This window comes from Hipposideros armiger, unplaced genomic scaffold (assembly GCF_001890085.2).
Source record: "Hipposideros armiger isolate ML-2016 unplaced genomic scaffold, ASM189008v1 scaffold_1110, whole genome shotgun sequence".
NCBI classification, from domain to species: domain Eukaryota; kingdom Metazoa; phylum Chordata; class Mammalia; order Chiroptera; family Hipposideridae; genus Hipposideros; species Hipposideros armiger.
The window spans coordinates 152,440-159,698 of NW_017732460.1; positions in this window are offsets into that span (position 1 = coordinate 152,440).

Sequence of the window (7,259 nt, forward strand, 5' to 3'; positions counted from 1 at the left end):
CATGTCGTCAGTATCATCTCTCTCACTTTTCTTCCGTATTCAGTGACTCTCCGACCACCTGTAGGAAAGATTCTCAGCTTTTACGGACTCGTGTGGTTAGACTGAACCTACCTGGGTTATCCAGGATTATCTCCCTTTATTTTTTAATTTTTCAATTACACTTGACATTCAATATTATTTCATATTAGTCTCAGGTGAACATACTATCCTGCCCTTTCTTAGGGAAGTATGTGGATCCTCTTTACCCGAAATATTCAAGGCTAGATCCTCCATTTACCAGTTATAGTAGCTGAATGTAAGGATGCTTCTGCCAATTTAGTAGAATATTAAAATTGTGTCATCAAATAAATCACCTTTTCCATGTAACAATTTAATATATTGTTAGCAGGCCAATTAGTGTTTAGTCATAGCTGACTTTTTCTTGGACATCTTTTTATTTCCAAGTCACTTGAAAAGATAAGATGTGTTTGTTAGTTAATGCCCAGTATAATTAGCTTCCATTGAAATATTGATTGTACATTAAAGAAGATAAATGCTCAAGTATTGGCATTGGATGTTGTTTGAATAAAGACTGACATCTTACAGATAAAAAGACATGTGCTTGTCACTGCACTGTCACTTTTGTGTGATTACATTATGTACATTACTTTCTAAAAGTAGTACTTAGTGTACTGCACCTGAATTTTTAATATCTTGGTTGAAAAAGCCAGGTTAAATTTTTTACATCTGGATTAAATAAACAAGTTATCCTACATATTTATACATCAGGACATGACAGATACTTTTTTTTTCCTTCCTAAGAAAATTAACTCAGGAAACTTATAAGATTTTTTAAATTTTTTTTATGGTGCAGCACCAACTTTCCTAATACTACTTGAACTCTATCTCGTAACTACATTTTTATCTTGGCTGTATTAATGACTGTGATGATACTGAAAACAAGAGATCATTGAATCAATAACTTTGATAACTTCCATTCTGTTCTTTCCTGTGTGTGTGTATGTGTGTATGCACATGCAGATATGTGTGTGTGTTTTCCTCTGTGGAGAAATGGTTATGAATGAAAATTGAGTTATGTTGACATTAGATTATTGTCTTTTGTGAATAACAAAAATTAAATATATAAAGAAGGATAGCTCATAGTATTGATGATAAGGGTTTATAATCAGTGTTTCTTTAAAAAATTGTGATAGAGAGAATAGAAATTTGCATGCTCTGGATCACATATTATTTTAAAATTAATATTTTATAATAATGTTGTAACAAGCATTTTCTGGATCAAATTTGCCTGGATATTTTGACATAATGGAAGATGGTTTCCCAAAATGACATCTCCAGAGTCGCCTTTGAACTTTTATTTCATGTAATCTACCTGCCCATAAGAAATCTCTGAATAACAGTTCACTCCTGTAGTGTCCTTTGGAAGCCCTGACAATTTATGCCAGGCATGGATGGGTAGGGTAAACTTTGCACAGTCTTAGTGGCAGAATCCCAGATTCTGCCTTCCTAAATGCAATGTTCAATGATTTCTTACAAAGTCTAGCAAATCTCTTTAGGGTTAAGCATTGAAGCGGGGAGTGGATCCCAGCCATTTCTAAGACCTATGGAACTCTGGTCCATTCCAATCCTTGGAAATTGCCCCAACTTGCTTCCCAGTCTCTCCCATGAAATGCCTTTTTAGAGCATATCATATATCTCCTTCCCTTAGATCAAGCTTTTTGCAAAAAAAATTCTCCTTCAGATTATTTTTGCTTCCTATGCTTCCTTCTTAGAATTTATTCTAATCCCACCACAATCCTTAAGGCAAACTATAACAAAGTTTACTTACAATGAGATTAAAAAAAGAATAGAGAATAAAATATAAAATTTAATATCTCTACATAAATTAGACTTTAAAATAAGTGTAAGTGACTCTGTTGTTTGTTGTATGTATTTATTGTTTTTGAACATATCGTACTTCCTCCAGTTGTAGGTAGGTAGGTTTGATGTAAGATGGCAATAAGTTGATCTTTATGTTTCTTAAAACAACTGCCAGTAAAGAATTCTTTTCACTCAGAGGCTTACTGCTGATCTGTACACCAACTATTCAATAACAAAAATTTCATATCAAATGAAAGGTACAGATACAGATATATAGTTATATATTTTACATATAATTGAATATATTATATATAATGTATATTAAATCTATATCTGCACCTTTCATTTGATATAAAATTGTTATATATTCAATATATATAATTCTATATCAAGTACAATATATAAATACATACTGTACTTTATATATATATATATATATTCAACTATCAGAATGGATTTTTTTAGACCATGCACCCTAGAAGTGTTACATGGGATTCATGAGCTTCTTGACAGTATATGGCAAATGTGAAATTGTGTATTTGAATTTTTCTAGGTCTGGTGACCATAGCTTCAATCATATTCTCAATAGGCCCATGATTCTCATAACAGCTTTGACACAAACGTTTGACTTCCTCATACTCCCTGGATCATACGTGCCAAGGCGTCCTGGGAGGCCGCGTGGGCCACTCCTTCTCAGAGTGAAACAGGGAGAAGTAAGATTCGGAGTTTCAAACATGTCATAGAATAAGTGGCTTGCTTTAGGAATCTGAAATTAAGTATGGAAGCACATTAATTGTGCTATCCATGAAACTACTGAGAAAATGAAAAGGATTCTGAATGTTTCCAGTTTGTCTGAATACCAGAAAGTCAGAGATACATTGGAGAGAAAACAATAACATAATCTCTAGCATATGCCAGATTATTTTAGGCCCCAAACTATTCACATTTACTTTTCTGTGGACTAAAATCTGTTTGAGTCAGCCTGAAGTCAAGTGCCAGTGGTAGCATCCCCCGTAGAATAGATATTGGAAAGTTATCCATCAAAATTTCTTTACACAATTCTGATTGTGAGATGCAGGGTGTTCGCTTAAAAATCTTTCACATCAAGCAATATGTATTTTACATAGAAGTATAACCTGGATATGTCAGAATTTTCATTTCATTTATATCTTCATATTATGTCCTGTTATCACATTAACATGAGACATAATTCCCTACATTACAACATTTTCCTCAAAGGCCAAAGTTTAAGCAATCCAAAAGATCTGAGTGCATATATATCTCCATATTATGAGTTTTCGACAACAGAATACTAAGTAACAGTTTTAACTGAATTAACAATAAAGAGTTTGAATCAGTAAGAGGGAAGAGATAGCGATCATCAGGAGAACATATAGGGTAACAGTGTTTTTCATTAATTTTGTAATGCTTGACATAAATAGGTCAGGAAAGGACCCGTTTCAGTCTCCTGTAGATCTGAACCATTGCGTGACGGAGCCATTCAGTGAAGAAGGAGGAACAGAACCAGCTATAATACCTTAATCAATGAACATGTTGCCTCCAGTTTATTCCTGATGATGAGTCTCTCTTTTAAAGTTGGGAGAAAGTATCAGAGATATTATAAAATACCCTGAAGAGGAAAGAAATAATTTCAATAGAGAAAATAGAAAGTGAAGAGTACATGAAAAGTTCAAGTTGAACTGTTACTGATAAATCCAAGTTGAAAGACTTTACTTTGTGTCCAGTCGTGTGTGTTTGTGTGTGTGTGTGTGTGTGTGTGTGTATACACAGTGAAACTGTAGATTGCATGTAACTTGGTTTGTGAGTGTTCCGCAAGACGAGCAAACATTTCTAATACATTTTAATGTGGTAAATGAGCGATGTCTTGCAATATGAGTAGTTTGTTTCTGGAACAAATTATGCTCACAAACCAAGGTATTTATGTGTGTGTGTGTGTGTGTGTGTGTGTGTGTGTGTGTGTGTGTATATATATATATATATATATATATATATATATATATATATATTGGTATATGGCATATGATGTGGAGAATTATTTCATATGTTTATTTACCCTCTACATATCTTCTTTGGTGAGGTGTCTGTTAAAAGATTTGGCAAATTTTATTATTTATTTATTTATTTATTAAAGATTTTATTGGTGAATTGGGGAAGGGGAACAGTGTTGGGGAATTGGGGAAGGGGAACAGCCAAGTTGTCCTTCAGTCTTAGTTTTGGAGGGTGTAGCTAGCCCAGCTCCAAGTCCAGTCACCATCCGGCCACCTGTAGTCAGCTTGTGGCCAGTCAGCTCGAGGTGCTGAATACAACGTAGTTGTGGGTGGGCACAGCCCATCACCTGATGTGTCGAACGGGCAACCTTGTTTTTAGGAGCACGTGCTCTCACCAGCTGAGCCATCCTGCCACCTGTTGGCTGCTCATTGGCAGCTCAACTTGGGCGCAACTCACTGGCCCTTGTGGGAATCGACCAGCAACCCTGTTGCTCAGAGCTCGTGTTCTTAACCAACTGAGCCACTCAGCCATCCCAAGATTTGGTAAATTTTAAATAGAGTTATTTGCTTTTTTATTGTTGAGTTTTAGGTGTTTATATTTTGGATAACATTAATTTATCAGATATATCTTCTGAAAATATATTCTCCAAGCTTGCAACTTGTCTTTTCATCCTCTTGACATTCTTTATTGCAGAGCAAAAAAATTTTAAATTAACGAAGTCTAGCTTAGCAATTATTGCTTTCATATATCATGTCTTTGGTGTTGTATGTAAAAAGTCATCACCAAACCCAAAGTCATCTAGATTTTTTGCTGTTATCTTCTAGGAGTTTTACAGTTTTGTGTTTTACACTGTAGCCTGTGATCTATTTTGAATATTTTTTCTGATGGGTGTAAGTTATGGTCTAGATTCATTTCTTTGCAGGTGGATCTACAGTTATTCCAACACCATTGTTGAAAAGGCCATATTTGCTGCATTGCATTGCCTTTGCTTTATCAGTTGACTGTATTTATGGGGTGTTTTTTGGAATCCCTATCATGCTCCTTCGATTTATTTGTCTATTCTTTTGCCAATAGCACACTGTCTTGATTACTGTAGCTTTATTGTAAGTCATGAAGCCAGACAGTATCTGTCCTCTAACTTTGTTCTTCTGCTTCAATATTGTGTTGTCTATTCTGTCTGGGTCTTTTGCCTCTCCAAAGTAAACTTTGGACTTAGTTTATGTCCACCAAATGACTTGTTAGGATTTTGGTTGAGAGTGTACTGAATCTATAGGTCAAGTTGAGAAGAACTTACATCTTGACAATACTAAGCTTAAACATGGAATATCTCTCCATATATTTATTTCGTCTTTGAATTCTTTCATCATTGTATTATAATTTTACTCATATAGATCGTTTACATATTTTATTAGATTTATACAAGTATTTCATTTTTAGGCTGCTAATGTAGATGGCATTGTGTTTTTAATTTCATTTCTACCTGTTCATTGATGGCATTGGGGAAAGTTATTGACTTTTGTAATTAAACTTGTATCCTACAGCTTTACTATAATCACTTTTGAGGTTTTTGTCAATTTTTTTGATTTTCTACACAATCATGTCATTTCCAAAAAAAAAAAAGACAATTCTATATGTTCATTCTCAATTCATACACATTTTGTTTCTTTTTCTTGGTTTATTGCATTAGCTAGGACATCCAGTACAATGTTGTAAAGGGGTGTTGGAATCCTTTTTTTTTTAACCTGTAGAAAAAGTCCTTTTTTGTAACTTAGTAGAAAGTTTCTGGTTTCTCACCACTAAGTATGATGTTAGCTACAGGGATTTTTAAATGTATTCTTTATCATGTTGAGAAAATTTCCCTATATTTTTTGTTTACTGAGAGTTTCTGTCCTGACTGGGTGTTGAGTGTTGTCAGATGTCTTCCTGCATCTATTGATATATATATATATACACACACACACACACACATATATATATATATATATTTTTTTTTTTTTAAATTTTTATTGTGTTGATGTGATAAATTACATTATTTTTAGAATATTGAAACTGCCTTGCATACCTAGGATAAACCCCACTTGGTTGTGGTATATAATTCTTGATATATATTGGTGAATTCAATTGGATAATATTTTGTTAAAATTATTTGCATATATGTTTATGAGATATAATGGTCTGTAGTCCTTTTCTTATACCTTTCTCTGATTTTGGAATTAGGGTAATGCTGGCCTTATATAATGATTTACAAATTATATCCTCTACTTCTGTCCTCTGAAAGAGATTATAGAGACTTGATATAGTTTCTTACTTAAATGTTTGCAAATATTTGGCTGAGACAGTTGTGTAGAGTCCCATTGGATTTGTTTATTTTTGTTATGATTTGAAAATATGAGAATATGATTACATGTAAAGATCCCGTGTAGAGGGAGATCCTAAAGATGGAGAAGAGAAAAAAATAGCATTTGTTGGAGCAGGTCCATGAGAAGGCAGGTTGGGCTCACCCTCCGTTCTGATTTCCTCTTAAGTTGAAGAACACTTACCAGTTTAAGGAGCAACAAAAAAAAGGATATATGAGTGTCATAATGTTTATAATTTTGTTGTTCAGAGGATGAATAATTTCACATTCTAATGGCTTCTGGCTTTATTTTTTTGTTTTATTTTTCCTCTAGAACAGCGGTTTTCAACCTGTCAGTTGTGACCCCTTTGGGGGTCGAACGACCCTTTCACAGGGTTGCCAGGTATTCATATGTGGGCGTATCTGCATGTGGGCCTGGAGACTGATAGAGGAGCGGTATCTCGGTTCCTAAGACCATTGAAAATGTGTGTTTTCCAATGGTCTTAGGCGACCCCTGTGAAAGGTTGAGAACTGCTGCTCTAGAAATTATGAGGTAAGGCCATTGGGGATTGAGGAGTGGAAAAAATGTTTTGCATCGTGGAGCAGAGGTGAGATGAGTGGACAAATAAGTTAATATTGCTAGATAATAATATCAGTGGTGTTGAAGGTCCAGTTGAGGTAAGAGACCAAGAGACCATAGATTTACATATATAGATATAGATATATAGATATAGAGATATAGATAGATAGATATAGATATAGATATAGATATATCCAGTTTTGCATTCTCTGTAGTAATATTCAACAGTGTGTATGTTAGGAATACTTTATACTTATAAACACTCTCTGAGTTTATATTTAGTACCAATATTGACTACCAGTTAGTCCTTAGTTTGTGACAGTTGGGGATTCATAAATTATGAAATGCACCTGTCGTTCTCATCATGGCTTCTGGTTTTGTGGATAATAAATAACCCATTCTTTCAATCTGATGCTACCCTTAAATTTTGGATTTATACATAGTGTAAAGAGTGATATCAGGATAGAAATTTGT